Consider the following 19,343-nt stretch of genomic DNA (forward strand, 5'->3'; position numbering starts at 1 on the left):
CAGAAGAATTATGTATGAGCAGGTAGGGGAATATGAATAAAGGGATAGAGAATATAAAAAGAAACCAAGTAGAAATTCTGGAGTTAAAAACCAAAATAATTAAATGAAAAATTCACTAGAAGAGTTCAACGGAAGATATAAGCAGGCAGATAAAAGGATCAGCAACTTGAAGATAGGGCAGCTGAGATTACCCAGTCTGAGGAGCAAAAAATGAAAAGGATGAAGGGAAATGAACAGAGCCTAAGGGCCCTATAGAATACTATCAAGCATACTAACATACATATTATAGGAGTAAGTAACTAAAGAAGATACAGAAAAGTAAAAGCCAATCAAAATGGTACACTAGAAAAAATTAAATGCAAAAGGTGGCAGCACTGGAAGAATTGAGGAACAGAGTGATATAAGACATATAGAAAACAAATAGCAAAGTGGCAGAAGTGTGTCCTTCATTATCAGTAGTACTTTAAAAGTAAATGGATTAAACACACTAAAAGATAGAGACTAGCAGAATGGATAAATAACATGATCCAACTATATGCTGCTTACAAGAGACTAACTTGAGACTCAAAGAAACAAATAGGTTGAAAGTGAAAGGATGAAAAAAGATATTCCATGCAAATAGTAGCCAAAAGAGAGCTAGGGTGACATATTAATATCAAACAAAATAGATGCTAAGTCAAAATTATTACAAAATACAAAGAAGATTATTATATGTTGATGAAAGGGTCAAGTCACCAAACTTATTAACGTATATGCACTAAACAACAGATCCTCAAAGTATATGAAACAATTGCTGACAGAATTTAAGGGAGAAATAGACAGTAAAAAACAGTGACAGAGTAGTTAGAAACTTCAATACCTCACTTTTAGTAATGGATGGAACATCTAGACAGAAGATCAATAAGGAAATAGAGTTGAACAACACTATAAAATAACTACACCTAACAGACATATGCAGGACAATCTACCCAACAATATCAGAATACACATTATTCTCAAGTGTGTGTGGAACATTTTCCAGGACAGACCATACATTAGGCCATAAAATAATTCTCAATAAATTTAAAAAGATTGAAATTATACACAGTATCTTCTCTGACTAGAGTGGAATGAAGATAGAAATCAGTAACAAAAGGAAAACTAAAAAAATTGAAAATGAATGGAAATAAAGAGCACATTCTTAAAGAATCAATAGGACAAAGAAAAAATCAAAAGGGAAATTAAAAAATACTTAGACACAAACATGTACACACCCACACACAAATACAAAATGCAAACATTGGTGATGCTGTGAAGGCGGTGCCAGAGGAAAATTTATAGCTGAAAACACTTAGGTTAAAAAAATATATATGTCAAATCAACAACCTAACTTTACACCTTAAAGAATGAGAAAAAGAATAACCAACACCAGTAGAGGGATGAAATAATAAAGAGATAATAAAGCATATAAATAATAAAGCAGAGATAAACAAAATAGATAATAGAAAAGTAGTAGAGAGAATCAGTGAAACCAAAAGTTAATTTTTGGAAATGATCAACAAAATTGACATATCTTTAGCTATACTGATTTTAAAAAGAGAGAAAAGTCAAAAATAACTAAATACAGAAGTGAAAGTGGAGACATTACTGCCAGTCTTACAGAAATTAAAAAGATTATGACAATACTATGAACAATTAGATGCCAACAAATTACATTATCTAAATGAGATGGACAGATTCCTGGAAACACACAAATTACTAAAACTGATTCAAGAAAAAAATAGAAAAGCTCTATAGACCTTTGCAGGAAGCAAAGATTGGGTTGTTAATTGAAAGAAAGAAAGAAAGAAAGAAAGAAAGAAAGAAAGAAAGAAAGAAAGAAAGAAAGAAAGAAAGAAAGAAAGAGAAAGAAAGAAAGAAAAAGAAAAGAAAAATCAACTCCCTCAACAAAACCCAGGATCGGATGACCTCACTGATGAATTCACCAAATTTTCAAGAACAATTAACACTAATTCTACTCAAATATCCAAAAAAATAGAAGAGAACACTTTCTAACATATCACCTTAATATCAAAGTTAGACAAGGATATTATAACAAAGATATCAATAATATCTCTTAGGAATACAGATGTAAACTCAACAAAATACTAGCAAACTGGATCCAACAACACATTAAGAAGAGTATATACACCATGACAAAGTGGGATTTATCCAAGGGATGCAAGGGAGGTTCAACATTAAGAAAAAATTAATTACTTTAATATACTATATTAATAGAATGAAGGGGAGCTACAACAGGATCATCTCAGCAGGTGAAAAAAAATTTGACAAAATTCAACGCAATAAAAACACTAACAAACTAGGAATAGAAGAAAACTTCATCAACATGATAAGGGGTATTTATTATGTTGGGCTAACCTCATACTCAATTGTAAAAGTGATAGCTTTCCCCCTAAGTATAGTTCATGGTGATTCAAAACAATTACAGTAGTAACATCAAAGATCACTGGTCACAAATCACCATAACAAATACAATAATAATGAAAACTTTGAAATATTGTAAGAATTACCAAAATGCGACACAGAGACACAAAGTAAAAAAAAGTTGTCGGGAAAATAGTGTCAATAGACTTGCTCAACACAGGGTCACCACAAACCTTCAATTTGTAAAAAATGCAATATTTATGAAACGCAATAAAGCGAAACATAATAAAACAAGGTATACCTATAAAGAAAACAATTCTATCCACAATAGCATCCAAAAGAATAAATTATCAAAGAATAAATTTAACCAAGGTAGTTAAAGAGTGATACACTGAAAACTATAAAATATTGCTGAAGGAAATTTAAAAAGTTCTAAATAAATGGAAAGATATTCCATGTTCATGGATTACAAAACTTAGTACTATTAAGATGGCAATCCTCTCCATTGCAAACTATAGATTCAGTAGTTTATATTAAAATTATAATGTCTTTCTTTACAAAAATGGAAAAGCCAATCTTCAAATTGATATGGAATTTCAAGGACCCAGAATAGCCAGAGGAAATATTTGCAAATCATATGTCTAATAAGAATTTAGAATCCAGAATTTAGAAAGAACTCTTACAATCCAACAGTAAAAAAGACAATCCAGTTAAAAAATGGGCAAAGGACTTGAACAGACATTTCTCCAAAGAAGATACATAAATGACCAATAAGTACATGAAAAAATGTTCAAGATCCCTCCCAGCGCTAGGTAGATGTCACCATGAAGTTCAACATCTATCTACTCTCAAAATACAGTAAAACTTACAAATATCATTTCAATATCCCCTCATATGTGTACAGGAAGATCATGTCATCCCTGCTCTCCAAAGAGTTGTGGCAGAAGTATAACGTCTGCTCATGCCCATCTACAAAGACGAGGTCCAGGTGGTGTGAGGACGCTACAAAGGTCAGTAAATCATCAAGATGGTCCAGCTGTACAGAAAAAAATATGTCATCTACATCAGCTGTCCCCAATCTTTTTGGTATTAGGGATCGGTGTTTCTATGATAATCTGATGCCTGATCATCTGAAGTGCAGCTGAGGTGGTGATGCTAGCTAGCAGTGGGGAGTGGCTGCAAATACAAATGAGGCTTTGGTTGCTCACCTCCTGCTGTGTGCAGGCCACGGACCGGCACTGGTCCACAGCTTGGTGGCCGGAGACCCCTGATCTACATTAGGCAGTTACAGTGTGAGAACCTAATGGTACAACTGTTCATGTGGGCATTCACCGAAGCGAGGTGGTTATAACCGGACTAAACTGGACAAAAACCATAAAAAATATTTTGAATGCAATGCCAAAACTGGACAATTTGGGAAAGAGAAAGATATATAAGAAACAACTTACTGGAAAAAATTAGGAATGAATATAACCTGTTGTGCAACCACAATTTAACTGTAGATTTTTATTTCATGTGTATTTCTTTGAAACTTTTCAGTATGTCTCTGGAATGTTTAATTTATTTTCTGTTTTGTTATTGTTTTATAGCTCTAAAATCTACTTCTGCAATTTTGATTAATACTTTTATGAATAAAATTGGAAATGTTTTTTAATTTAAAAAAATACTCAATATCATTGTTCATTAATTAAGGAAATTCAAATCAAAACCACAGTGAGATTCTACTTCACAGCTACTATGATGGCTGTAATTTTAAAAAATGGAAAATAAAAAATGTTGGTGATGTAGAGAAATAGGAACCCTTCTACATTGCTAGTAGGAATGCATAATGGTGCAATTGTATTGGAAAACAATTTGGTGGTTCATCAGAAAGTTAAAAATAGAATTACCATTTAGTCCAACAATTCTATTCCCAGGAGTGTCCTAAGAGAAATGAAAGCAATATCCACACAGAAACTTATATATGAATATTTATAGCAGCATTATTCATATCTAAAGGTAGAAACCAAATGTCCACCACAGATGAATGATAAATGAATTGTGTTGTATACACACAATGGAATATTATTCAGCCATAAAAAGGAATTAAGTACTTGCTATAACTTGGATGAGCCTCAAAAACATTATGCCAAGTGAAGAAAGCCAAACACAAAAGGTCACATATTGTATGATTCCTTTCATACAAAATATCCAGAATAGGTAACCCATAGAGACAGGATTAGTGGTTATTAGGGATGGGAGGAGGGGGTTTTGGGGAATGATTATTTAATAGGTACAAAGTGTTCTAGGGTGAAGAGAATGTTGAAACTTTTGAGAGGTGGTGATTGCACAAAACTGTGAATATGCCGAATGCCATTGAATTGCATCCTTTAAAATAGTTAATTGTATATTACGTGAATTTAACTCCATAAAAATAAAATGGCTTTCTAGTTAGCACTCAATGGCCAAGAAAACCGTTAGCATTACATCCATTCATTGAACATTAGGAAAAATTAACAAAATTGGATTGACTGGTTTCATTTTGAATTAATGAGCACAAATCTCAGACAGGTACTCAATAGCGCCCTGAAATCTAAATATTATATTTTTCTTTTAGTAAATTGACTTTCCTCTTCTCTGAGATAACTATTTATTACTCTCTACTCTTTTCTCAAATATCATTTCATACTTTCTTTCTCTTCAAAATTCCATCTCACCTCTCACCCTAAATGACCACCTCATCAATAATTTACTGAAAAAATAGTAGCTGCCAGACAGCTACTTTCTCACCTTCCCACCAGCCAAAATATAAACCTTATTGTGGCAGACACTGCTAATCTGTTTCCCAACAGTTTGCTCATTTATCCCTTCCTACCAGACAGACAATTTGGATTAGCTAGCAGCCGTGTGTTTAAGGGAGCTTCGCTGTGTCCAGCCCCAGGGAATGAATCACAATTGAACTAAACCACCCAGGTTCATAATCCCAATTGTCAGACAATTTGTCCTCCAGTAACAAACTGAAGAATGACTCTATTTGGCCCATCCTTGCTCATATGACTTCTCTTGGGTCAATCTTTATGGTCAAGAGAATGGGATATCATATCGACTGGGCCTAGGTCATTTGCTCAAAGATCATTCCCTCTGGCCAGGAATAATATGGTTGACAGCCACAGACGTATTACAAGATTGAAACCAGAAGGAGCAATTCTCCAGAAGAGGTAGACATAAAACAGAGACCAATTAAATATCACCCTGTGGGTGTTCAGAACAATTACACCCTTATGTTCATAAAAATATGCATTTCTCAATATGGGAAATGCTCTCACATAATATGGTGCATCTATTCTATATTAATCCAAAAATACACTCACCTCCTCCCAACAGGAGATAACCCAAAGTCTTATCAAGTTACTGCATCTAATGCCCCTTCTGATCTCCAAATTATGTGCATTCCTCCCTGACTCAAATCCAGATGAGGCTTATCACAATACACACCTGAAGACAACAAAAAATTCCTTTCCTTAATATGTTGTCTAAAATACAGGAAAAACAGGACAACCGCAAGGTAATTCCATGTAATTCTCCCTTAGGAGAAGGAACAAGGGGAAACAATTTACAGTTGTTTCTGGCCAATGTGTTCTACTAGTCAGAGTTAATAAGGCCTTCCCTAGCAATGCAGTGACTGTAGGATTCTGAGCTGTTTGACTGTTCCTGAATTCTGGGAGCCTTCTTTGTTCTTTTCTCCTACGGCTATAATCAAGAAAAAGGCCAGAGGGCATTCCTTTCATGGGGGTTATACTAAGTTCCAGAGTTTTGGGTATGTCACTAATTCCTCCATTTTCAGGACCATTTTAGTTATATTATAGAAACACAATTTAAATTGGCTTAGATTAAAGAGGGAAATAATTGGTTCATTTAGCTTGCAAGTGGGGGGACCCTTAGATTCCAAGTCTCAAATTAGATTTTCAGAATTCACTCTCTACCATCATTGCCCTACTCTGCTCAGTGGCTGGGAAGAGGCTGCCCTGAATTATATTCCCTCCTAACTTCTCTTCAGTAGGCTTCTGCCCTCCACTACTCTACTGAAACTAATCTTGTTAAGGTTACCTGTTATTCTCTTTTAAGCAAATGCAATGAGCATATTTCTGGTCATCTTATTCAATTCTCAATAAAATATCACGCATTTGAGCACTCCATGTCTCTTGAAACATTCTCTTCTTTCTGCTTCCAGGACACATTTCTCTGGATTTCTTTCTGATTCTCAGTTTCCTTAGCTAAATCTTCCTTTTCTTCCAATCCTCTAAGTATCGAAATCTGAGAGTTTAGTCCTGGGCCCAATTTTCCCCATTATCTACATTCATACTCCAGCTGATTTTATTAGGTGCTGTGGTTTAAACACTAGTCACATGTTTGACTCCCAATTTTTTTATGTACAACTACTTAGCTTCAGATGTGTGTGTGTGTACTTAATATTGAATGTAACTAGGCATCTAAAAATTAATGTATTCAAAATGTACTCCTCATATTATATATCTTCCCCAGACTTCCCTCTCTCAATAAATGGAACCACTTGTCCATATGCTTAAGTCACAAATATGTTTAAAACTTCTCTTTCCCTTAACATTCACCCAATCTATCACAGAATGCAATTATTAAAACCTCTCCATTGAATATTGTGAGATTTCACGTTTGTCTCTTCTTATTGTCTATTCTCCTAGATCTTCTTTTCCACAACCCATACACACATATACACAGTAGTTAATACTGCAGGATCGGTTTCCAGTGTCATTCGGTAACCTCTCATAACCAAACCGAGTTGACAAATTTCATAGAGCTCATGCTACAGAGAAGAATGACTTAATTTAAAAACAAAGGCTTCACTTGTGCTAAATGCTTCATAAACAGACTTAGACTAGTACTACAAACTATGAAATTCCTCCTCAATAAATAATAGAGGCAAGTACTTTGAAAATTTCCTCTCCTACCTGTGGAATAAGCAGAAACCCCCGTGTCTGAAAATACATTTAATTCACAGAACTGGTTTGGTCTCATTTTAATTTTACAGCTAAAAACAAACAACAAATTCCTGATCCTACCTAGACAAAACAGAATTTTATGTTTATTAATATATCTGCCTTTAACAAGTTATTTCCAGCCATTTCTGGGTTCACACACATCTTAAAATAGACCTCCAAAGGCCTATAATTTAGAAGCATAGTTACCCTTATATTAGGTTTGCCGGGGCTGCTGGAAAATAGTACCACAAACTAGGTGGCTTAAACAACATAAATTTATTGTCTCGTAGTTCGGGAGACTACAACTCCAAGATCAAGGTGTCAGTAGGCTTGGTTTCTTCTGAGGGCTATGAAAAGTGAATCTATTCTGTATCGCTCCTCTAGCTTCTGGTGATTTTCTGAGAGTCTTTGACATTCTTTAGCTTGTAGAAGCATCACCATGGGCTCTACCTTCATTTTCACATAATATTTCACCTGTATTTCTATGCCCAAATATCTACCTTTTATAAGGGGACCAACCATGTTTGTTCAGGAGTCTATCTTACTCTACTATGTCATCATCTAGATTAATTGCATCTGGAACAATGTTATTTCAAAAAAAAAAAAAAAGTCGTGTTCTGAGGTACTGGGAGTTAGAACATTAACATTAGAATTTGGAGGGAACACAATTCAAGCCATAACACCACCACCACCAAAATCAGGGGCTCTGAGCGATGAAGAAACATTTAAAGTCTGGATGAAAACAGAAATACTTACCAAAAGATCAATCAATACAGGTATACCCAAAGAGGTTGCAGGTACAATTCCAGACCACTGCAACAAAGTGAATGCCTCAATAAAGTGAGTCACACAAAGTTTTGGTTTCCCAGTACATATAAAAGTTATGATTATACTATATTATAGTCTATTGAATGAAATAACATTATGTTGAAAAAAATTCAATGTATATACTTTAATTAAAAAATACTTTATTGCTAAAAAATATTGTCATCTGTGCCACTAGTGAGCTGTAATCTTTTTGCTGGTGGAGGGTCTTATCATGATGTTGCCTCATTGTCGATGGCTGCTGACTGATCCAGGCGGTGGTTGTTGAAGGTTGGAGTGGTTGTGGAAATTTCTTAAAATACGACAACAATGAAGTTTGCCATTTTAATTGACTCTTCCTTTTATGAACAATTTCTGTAGCATGCGTCACTGTATGATAGATTTTACTCACAGTAGGACTTATTTCAAAATCGGAGTCAATCCTTAGATACCCTACTGCTGTTTTATCGACTAAGTTTCTGCAATACTCTAAATCCTTTGTTGTCGTTTCGACATCTTCACAGCATCTTCATTCATCTCAAGAAACCACTTTCTTTGCTCATTCATAAGAAGCAACTCCTCATCCATTACAGCTTTATCATGACATTGCAGCAATTCAGTCACATCTTCAGGCTCCACTTCTAATTCTACTTCTCCTGCTATTTCCGCCACTTCTGCAGTTAACTTCCTCCACTGAAGTCTTGAACCCCTCACAGTCATGCATGAGGGTTAGGATCAACGTCTTCCAAACCCCTGATAATGTTGATACTTTGAACTCTGCCTATGAATCACAAGTGTTGTTAATGGCATCTAGACTGGGTGAATCCTCTCCAGGTTTTGAATTTACACTGCACAGATCCATCAGAGGAATCACTATCTGTGGCAGCTAGCGCCTCACAGAATGTGTTTCTTGACTAACAAAACTCGAGAGTTAAAATTACTCCTGATCCATGGGCTGCAGAATGTTGTGCTGACAGGCATGAAAACAGCAGTAATCTCATTGTGCATCCCCCTCAGAGCTCTTGGGTGACCGGGCGCATTGTCAATGAGCAGTAAGATTTTGAAAGGAATCTTCCCCCCCACCAAGCAGATAGTCTCAACAGTGGGCTTAAAATTTCAGTAAACCATGTTTATCAGGTTTATCGTTCCATTTACAGAACACAGGCAGAGTCGATTTAGCATAATTCTTAAAGGCCTGAGGATTTTTAGAATGGTAAATGAGCACTGGTTTCAACCTAAAGTCACCAGCTGCATTACCCTTTAACAAGAATCAGCCTGTTCTTGAAGCTTTGAAGCCAGGCATTGACGTCTCTCTAGCTATAAAAGTCCTAGATGGCATCCTCTTCTAGTATAAGGCTGTTTTGTCTACATTGAAAATCTGTTGTTTAGCCACATTTATTAATTATCGTAACTAGATCTAATAACGTGCTACAGCACCTGCTGCTTCGCCTTACATGTTTATGTTATGAGGATGGCTTCTTTCCTTAAACCTCACAAACCAGCCTCTGCTAGCTTCAAGTTTTCTTCTGCAGCCTCCTGACCTCTCTCAGCTTAGAATTGTAGAATTGAATTTAAGGCCCCACTCTGGCTTAGGCTTTGGCTTAGGAGAACATTGTGACTGGTTTAATCATCTATCCGGACCACCGAAACTTTCTTCCTATCAGCAATAAGGCTGTTTTGCTTTCTGATGATTCATGTGTTCACTGGAGTAGCACTTTTAATTTCCTTCAAAAACTTTTCTTTTGCATTCACAAGTTGACTGTTTGGCATAAGAAGCACAGTTTGGGGCCTATCTCAGCTTTTGACATGCCTTCCTCACTGAGTTAATTATTTCTAGCTTTTGATTTATACTGAGAGATATGCAACTCTTCCTTTCACTTGAATACTTAGAGGCCATCATAAGGTTATTAATTGGCCTAATTTTGATATTATTGTGTCTCAGGGAATAGGGAAGCCCCAGAAGTGGGAGAGAGACATGGAAATTGTCAGTTGGTGGAGCAGTCAGAACACACAGAACATTTATGAATTAAATTTGCCGTCTTATTATGGGCACAATTCCTGGTACCCTCAAACAATTATAATAGTAATATCAAAGATAATTGATCACAGATCACCATAACTAATATAATAATAAAAAGTGAAATATTGTAAGAATTATCAAAAGGAGTCACAGAGACACGAAGTGAGCAAATGTTAGAAAAATGGTGTCAATAGACTTACTTGATGCATGGTTGCCATGAACCTTCAATTTTTTTTTTAAAAAATGCAGAATCTGCCAGGGTAATAAAGCAAAGCACAATAAAACAAGGTATGCATGTAATCAAAATATAATGGTAGAGATCCATGCATAGAGAGTCCTAAGATTCTTTTAGTTTCCAAAAAAGTTCTCTGGGCCTTATTAATAGATGAATACCTGAGAGAAGTGAGACACAGGAAAAGGTGAGAGGTGAGACAATTAATCATTGACTTTGATGTAAAGGCCAAGTGCTTGGGTGTAAAAATCAAAAAGTAATATCAGATTCTGAGAAACTAAATCCAACAATTACAAGGGCCTGGGGACTATTTGTATGATACAGCCAGTGTCTTTAATTTGGGTACATTCTCAGAACACTTTCATGGAATAGGACACAGACTTCTCCTGCTGGTGGGACTCACAGAGTTGACTCTCTACTCTCCAACTTGGGGAAAATGCATTCTACTATCCTTGAGTTTCTCTCAAGGGTCTCCCTTTCTCCTCTTATCTCTTTAATATTTGGCTTAATAGAGGACAGCTGGATTATCATACTTGCTCTGTGTTTAATCTTTCATGTAGAATCTGGAAAACTTCTCAGTCACCTTGTTAAAGATTGATAGTGGAAAGGGCCAATAACCTGTTAATATTATTATGCAAATAGTTTCTACTTTGAATATCCCCTGAGGCTTTTAGGAACTGCCTGTCACTATACATCCACTCAATAATGGTGAGAGACATACATTTATATAACTCCAAATGTAAACATTATACTATTCCTAAGGCTAATAAATGAGATCTTCATGCACAAAGCACATGGTCTTCCAAAATCTTCTTGAAATCCCAGGAACAGAAAAATGGGAAGAAGAAACATTTATTTCTAAGAAATGGATAAAGAACCTGATGTAATATCAAAGGACTGCAACATTCAGAAGACCTAAATAAGGAAATCCAAGTTACAAAGTTTTGAGGAGAATCCAGTGCATATGTGGACTAAATTGAGCCTACATAGAGCTTTCCATAGGAAATAAGTCACCTTTAACATCTAGTGACTCATATATAAGATAGTTGGAGTGCCCACAAATCCAGTCACCTGAAACTTTGGGTCAGTCTTGAATACTACTTTCCATTTACTTAATCACCAAATCCAGCTCATAAATATTTCTCATCTTGGTCTTCTGTTCACCACTGATAGGCACTTATTATTTCTAAACTAGATTTTTGCAAGAGTCTACATATCGATATGCCTGGCTATGGTCTCCTCTCAAATCTGTTCTTCTCAGTACCCTCAGTTTTCTCACTTAGTACAAATCTAAATATGCCCCTTTCGTGTCCTTTAATGGCTCCTCATTATGTCATCTCCCATTGATATAATTGAAAGAGTGAGAGCTTTGACATCAGAGGGATAAGTGGATAAATCCTAACTTAATTTAAGAACTTAGGAAAGTCACTATCTGAACTTCCTCCATGGGGTTTATGGTGTAATAGGTGATACAGACAGAAAAATATAGTTGGTTAGAATGGGGAAGTGGGAGAAGAGTTATTAGAGCACCTAAGAAGGATATCTAATCCAAACTTGAAGGAGAAAGAAAAGCATTTTGGAGGGAGTGACATGTAATTGGAGGAGAAATTTGTTGAGATTTGTTGGATAATGAGAACTTATGCAGGGAGTGGCGTAAGATAAAATGTGTAGAAGGTCAGACCCCAAATGATTTAAGATCTGTTAATGAATATAGATTTGACCCTGGCAGTAAAAACAGAGATAATTTAGAATTTAAGCCAAAGAGGAATATCAAGTGTGTGTTTTTGAATCTTCACTCTGGCTGCAGTGTTGAGGAGCCATTAAATGAGGACCATAATGGGAGTAAAGTCAGGAGAGACTTTTGTAGTCAGTGGTCTTGACAAGAGTAGTGATCATCATTCATAATACTTAACAATTGATTGGAAGTGTGGGGTGAGGAAGAGGAAAGAATTAAAGCAGCACAGATTTCTGTTATGAGCTACACGGTATCTGGCAGCACCTGTCCTTGGCCAGTGGATGTGGGAGAAGGAACAGGTTTGGGACAAGAAGCTAATGTATGGGTAGAACTTGACTGTGAGGACCTCGGTGGAGTTATTCAGTAAGCAGTTGGATGCTCAGGTCTGGGGTGAGGAAGATCAGACTAATGATAAAGACTTGGTTCTTCTCAGCAGCTTATGTGCCCTAAAGGCAGGAAGGTCACCAAGGGAGAATGTATAAAAAGAACAGACAAAATGGCTGCAATCTCACAAAACAACTTTCATCATTTGCAAAATAGGGGCACAGTTTTCCAGGGCCTTTAGGAGAAATAAATGTGCTTACAACATGAGAAGTACCTAGCAAAATGCCTAGCTCACAGTACAGGGTCAATAAATATTTATTGGATGAATAAATGAATAATGGAACAAAAGCCTAAGTGTAATTTACTAATTTCCTTGTAGAGATTAAACAAAGTGAAAGTTTGCCACCTCTGAGAAAATCTTATGAAGAAAATACAGGTTATACCTATAGAAAAAGACACTTGTCCTTATCAGCAGAGCCATGACTCATAAGGGACAAGGCCTTTTGCTTTTTCTTAGACAAGAAAGACACATTTATTAGCACCCGGTCAGCTATTTAAAACTGACCTCTGTTTGATCTTGACATTTACAAGCAAAAGGAAGTCTTTAGTTATGTAACAGGCCAGCAGTCCGCATTCCCCCTCCCCCAACAACAATAACAACAGAAGCCCATTTGTCATTGTGCCTGACTCTATTCAAAACAACACATCTCTTCACCAGCTTGTATTTTTTTCCTTACATTCTCTGAGGCTCCAAACGCATGCCCAAAAATCCAGTAAGGGGGTGAAGATTAACATCTGCTTAGATAGGAGGGTGTGTGTGTGTGTGTGTGTGTGTGTGTGAGTGAGTGTGTGTGTGAGTGTGTGTGAGTGTGTGTGTGTGCACGCACACACATGTATTTTAAAAGGGAACTCTTCTGCTGTAAAATCAACCAGATCTAAACAGTTTAACAAAACTCCCAATATCTAGACTTCATGGCGGTAAGGGAACCCATTCCAGGTCAAACAAACTGCTCGTGATTATACAGCATTAAAGTAGACTTCCAAATAGATTGGGAAACAAAAACTCATTCACAAAAACTCATGATTTCAGATTGGCATATCAAGCACAATTTTTGAGCATTTGCAGAAATGAATACTCCTACCAAGGGCACATTACTTATTTCAAATAAACTTGACATCAAGGGACCTACTGTTGCATTTGAACAATGAAGAAGAACCAGAACATTTTGGGTGGGCAATCTTAAATCAAACACATCAAATCACTTTTAGCCGCTCATACACATATTTAGAAATCTAAAAATTTTCTGGCTATTTATATTCTTCCTACTCCTAAACTTAAAGAAAATAGCGATTGAACACCAAGAGGCAAATAATGACAGTTTATTTTAGAGCCTTAGGTATAAAATGCTGAATAAGTTTTGGTTATTAGAGTTAAACATACTAATCTTTTGTCTTTGTGTTTGTTTTCTTACGATACTAAGTGTTAAAGGTAAACGATCAGTTAGAAGATTCATTCAGTCCTCAGCTATCGCATAAGTAAGAGAGGTTCGCTGTGGTTCTCTCATTAAGAAAGAGTAGCGGTAAAGGACCCAGAAGACTGAATCTGAGTTCCAGCTCAAAAATTTACATTGGGTTTCCAACCAGCAGTATCTGCCAAAACTCACACAGTTATAGAGCAATAGAATAGAATTGACAGTGATTTATACATCTATAAACAAGTGATTTTTGATGAAGTTGCCAAGACCATTCGATGGGGAAAAAAATTGTCTCCAATAAATGGTGCTGGGGAAAACTGGATACACATGTGCAAAGGAACATTAAATTTACCTGGACAGAGCACTATGTGCAATATGGTAAAAGGCTTGAATGAGCAAGGCAGCAGTTGCAGTTTGCCAGGCTAAGATCCATTTTTTCCTTCTTAGTAAAAGAATCCCCATACTCTTGGGGTAGCAATGCGCTTAGGTAAGTGTCCACAGTTCTAGTCCCCATGCAAATAGCAGTGGTCAGTGATATATAAGAACTTGTTAAGTGAGTTTTTGAGAAAATCTCTTAAACAGGGCTGCTTAGCTTGCAGTTGTCCATTTCTATTTTGCACTTCCTTTTCCTTCTCCATGCTACCTGACATGTGACTAGAATGGCTGCAGCTGCAGGTGTACCTTGGACCTTGAGGATGGAAGCCATGTTTGTGAACACATGAAGAGACAAAGCTCAGGCTACTGAGGACTGTGGGGCCACCACATCCATCCTGGGCTGCCTGTGTCCAGACTTACTTTGTATGAGTGAAAAATAAGCATCTATTTGTTTAGGACATTCTTATTTAGGTTGTTTGTTTTATGTATCCAAGACTAATCTTAACTGATTCCATCAGTTCCTGGGCAGCTGGGAACACAGGGTGAAAGTGAAGAGGAACCTTGACCTGTAGGTTTCAGTTAGGGCTGTAACTTAAATTCAGCTTAGAGTAGGAACTTGTTAAAAATGCAAATGCTTGGCCCTATATCAGAAACTCTGAAAATAAGGCCCAGTCTAGCAAGTCCTTCAGGTTGTGGTTTGGGAACCAAGGTAAGTGCTTCCTGTTCCATGCTCCTTGAGTAGGATATTTCTTTTCAATGGCTTTGGCCTAAGACCACGTGTTCTTAAGATTAGGTTCTTTAAATTTTAAAACTACTTAGGTTCTAACTTCAGCTTCACTTTTTATTAAATCGTATGTCCTTGGGCAAATGACTTAATATTTGTGAGACTCATTTTCCTCATGGAGATTATAATAATAGTGCCCTTCATAGAGTTCTTGTGTGGATCAAATGATAAATCTAAGCACAGTACCTGGAACACTGTAGGTGCTTAATAAATGTTAGTTCCTCCACTCACTGTCCACCACTTACAATGCATTGCAGGCATGTGGTACCAGGCATGCATTCCTGTAGGATCTGAGCTAGACACACCCTCACTTCACCCCCATTTTACACTCTGTCTTCATTATTGCTTCCGTTACTCTTTAAGGTGGAAGAGAACCTTAGGCAGAGAGATCCCAGGAGGGAAAAAAAAGGAAAAGGAGTCTTCTTTGAATATAATACAACCGGTCAAGTTCACTACAGAGTAAGAATACAGGGAGGCCTTATTACTATTTTATTTTAGGCCTTTAGAAATGTCCTTCTCATCAGGTAAGGGAAAAAATTATACCTAACTGGTATATGAGCTATTACTAAAAATAAGAAAAAGGTTCACATGTGCTTATTCCAAAATTAGGAAATAAAACTACCATGGTCTTCTCCGTCAAAATTTGTTTGTATGGTGAGTATTACCAATAAATCTCTTTTTATGAAAACAAAAGGGGCAAAATTATTTTCATGGCCTTTCAAAAGGCCATAAAGGAGCCCCTCACTATGTCTTATTTATGTCTCATTCCTATCAAAGTCAGCTTCCCCACCAAGCTTCCCACCTCCTAGCTTTTGCACCAAATCACATCTCTTTCCCAGCTAGTGTCTATGGCACACTTAATATGAAACTAGTATTTTGCTGGGTATGATATCTAGAAGATGCCTGAAGCTTATTCCAACTACACAGTTGTTACTGGATTCACCTCCTTGGCGAGGGAATGATCGCAGATCTCCTCATTTCCCAGTTTCTCCTCGAAAAACCCAATATTGGCGCTGACCATTTAGCTCCCAGTCTGGACAGAAACAAATAGAAAACCCAAGAAATGACACAGAAAGAAAGAACGAGGTTAAGTATACAAAAGTCCTTTTACTGAGTAAATTGCTGACAAAGAATAGAAGAGAAAACTAGGTGGCAAAAAAGCCAAGCTAGGACAAGGAAGCTGGTGTGCAAGGGCGGCCTTTCCTGGTTGAAGTGCTATGAGGTTGGGAGTGCTGGGGAACTGCTGTGCTTCATTTGGGTGGCAACTGTAAAAAATTAAAGAAGCAACTTACACACAAACCCATAAAAGCATGACAAAGAGAATCACACAGTTCTGTTACGACCGCTAGCAGGAGTGGAGATAAATTAACATTTATTGACAACCTACTGAAGAGCTGGATACACATCTCGTTAAATCTTCATAACAGTCCTAGGAAACCAGAATGTTTACCCACTTCTAGATAAGACAGCTGGGACTCAGGGAAATTAAGTGAATTGTCCAAGGTCGTAAAGCTGGTGGAACAGGAGCAAAGCTGAAACTATCCTGGGTCTGCCGCTGGGAGCTGGGGACCAGAAGCTGCTGTTGAATGAGAGACACTGGGCCAAAGATTTTTGCTAGAGGAAGTGTCTCAGGAAATGGCCTGCCGTGTCCTCTGCACTATGGTGTCTCTGAATCTGTGTTTCATTGTGAAACTGTGGGTTTTTCCTGAGGCTTCCTTAGCACAAAAAGCTGTGGAAACACAGCATAAAAGCTATGAGATCTATTTTCTTGTATATGGTCAAAACTGTAGCCCACCAAAGCCTCTTTCTCCATCCCTCCCATATATACTGGTAATAGAAGCCAGAATACATTCAAAACTACTTTCATGAGTTTCTCCAGAAACCTTTTTACTCTTCTTTTTTCCCTTGCTTCCTTAACACTTTTCCTTCTTTCCTCTTCCCCCTTCTATTCCTTTATCTATGACACAATTTCCGGGCATTTCTTCATACTGATCTTAAACTGCAGAAAATATAATCAAGTCTTTTCTTTGGCAAAACTTTGTAATGTTTTGAGTTATTTACCATTTTAACCCAGGACAAGAGTTGTATTCTTAGGATCCTCTCTCACTCTGACCAACTGAATTGCTGCAAAGTTACTTCTCACAGCTGTGAATAGCCCAGATTATAAATCTTAATTACAAATTACCCTAATCTCATATTTCTTTTATTTTGTCAATGGTGGTATGACTGCAGAGAAATACAGAACAATTGTTAGCTAGTGGGAAGCCAACAATAATTTTGTTTACTGTGTGACCTCACAGAAATGGCCACAATCTCCTTATTACTTCACTATTTCTATGTTATTTTCTTTTTTCTTTTCTTTCTTTTTTCTTTTCTTTTCCTTTCCTTTTTCCTTTTTCCTTTTTCCTTTTTCCTTTTTCCTTTTCCCTTTTCCCTTTCCCCTTTTTCCTTTTTCCTTTCCTTTCCTTTCCTTTCCTTTCCTTTCCTTTCCTTTCTTTTCTTTTCTTTTCTTTTCTTTTCTTTCTTTTCTTTTCTCTCTTTTTTTTTTTTATAGCGAACCAACAGAGACTTTGCTGAAAGGAACCTTAGAAAGGTTTAGTTTAAGTAAACTGAGTGGAGCCCAAGACCAACAGATTCTTACTGTAGATGAAACCTTGGGCATCTATACTTTCCATTCTGAGTTAGTTCTATGTTCTTAAAGCCAGGAGATAAGAATTTGGCTAACAGTGAGATTTACCCTTATCTCAAAGTCAGAATCCACTGGTGAACAATACCATGAGCTTCCACTCCTTAGTTCCAGCACAAATCTTTGTCCTTGCCATTTCCTCTCCTCTGCCCTCCCCACACATTTCTTGTCCCCATGGCCAGTCCATCTGGCCTGTGCTTAGCTACAGGGCTGACAAAAAAGATTTGTGTTACCAGTGAAAGCCAGCTAGCATTCCCACCATCCTATGACAAATACTAGATTAGTGATATTTAAAAGAAGGTTTAAGATGTATACATGTATACGGGCAAATATATTCACACACACACACACACACACACACACACACACACACACACACGCACGCACCATTGTCTTGAATACTAAAGACAATTTCTCTTTTTGCAACCACTAAGTGGCATAACCTGATAAGGAAGACAGTGGCACCCAGTGGACAAATGTTTGATTGTTTGAGACAGGTGTCCATTCTGAAATGTTCTCATATCTTAGCCTTAAGAATAGTCAGTTGCTCCCCTTATCTTTCGCTCTCCTCTGTCATCTCGTTTTTATGACATCTACTGAATTTAAAAATAGGAAAGAGTGGAATATTCTTATAGTTTTCATATTTTCAATAATAAGACTAAACTAAAACATTGGAGAAAGCAAAACTTTCAGTATTAAATCCTCAAGAACAGGGTTTATATTTGATTAACCTATTTCAACAGTAGCAGTAGAGACAGCTAAAGCTAATAAAATACTCCATTTAATTAAAATTGCAATGTTGAAAATGCCTGTCATGGGCCTTTTTTTTTTTTTTTTTTTTTTTTTAATGCATCATGTCCTCTTTTTTTCAAACCACTGCCAACTTTCCAATTAAATTCACTTGGCTATACAAATTTGGCAACTCCAAGGACAATATTTCCGGAAAGTAACACACACGAATCCTGCAACTTAATGCTATTGTGTAGTTTATCTGGGAGCCATACAAATAGCTATTTTTACTCTTCAGCTCTTTGTTTGATTATTCTGGTTGTGAGCTACTTGGGTAGTGAAGCCACAGTTATATATCTTTCTTCTCAAAACATTTTATTCATGGTAAGTACAAAAAAGTTGAGGAAAAAAATCCAGTTTCCACTTCGTATATTTAATCTGCTAAACTGTAAAAAAAATGGATCTAATTATTTGATGTTACATAAAAGGATCATTGATTTAAGAATCTTAAATATTAGGGGCCCTTTATATTGGATAAAACTATTTTATAAAGAACAAAATGAATGAGTACTTTTATGGGTGAATTGCATTTTACTACTTTAAATGAGAAATCATGAAAAGACATTCAATTATGAAATAAACATATATCTTAGTGCAAAATAATACTACTGGGCTGTCCTTGTTTAGTGAGCCACTTCAAAATTTCTTCCAGGTTTGGAGGTTCTGAAATCTTTTTTTTTTTTTTTCCTTTGAAATGGTACCTCATGTTCATCATTATCTTT

The 19,343-nt window shown here is 36.6% G+C and overlaps 1 protein-coding gene and 1 pseudogene across 1 annotated transcript in view; both read right to left on the reverse strand.

Annotated features, from left to right (window-relative positions):
* The window catches only part of CCDC192 (coiled-coil domain containing 192), a 171,168-nt gene that overhangs the window by 130,066 nt on the left and 21,759 nt on the right, over positions 1–19,343 (reverse strand). The window lies entirely within an intron of this gene.
* On the reverse strand, positions 8,372–10,190 carry LOC118606661 (annotated as a pseudogene).

Source organism: Rousettus aegyptiacus, unplaced genomic scaffold, assembly GCF_014176215.1.
Source record: "Rousettus aegyptiacus isolate mRouAeg1 unplaced genomic scaffold, mRouAeg1.p scaffold_m13_p_8, whole genome shotgun sequence".
Lineage (NCBI taxonomy): Eukaryota > Metazoa > Chordata > Mammalia > Chiroptera > Pteropodidae > Rousettus > Rousettus aegyptiacus.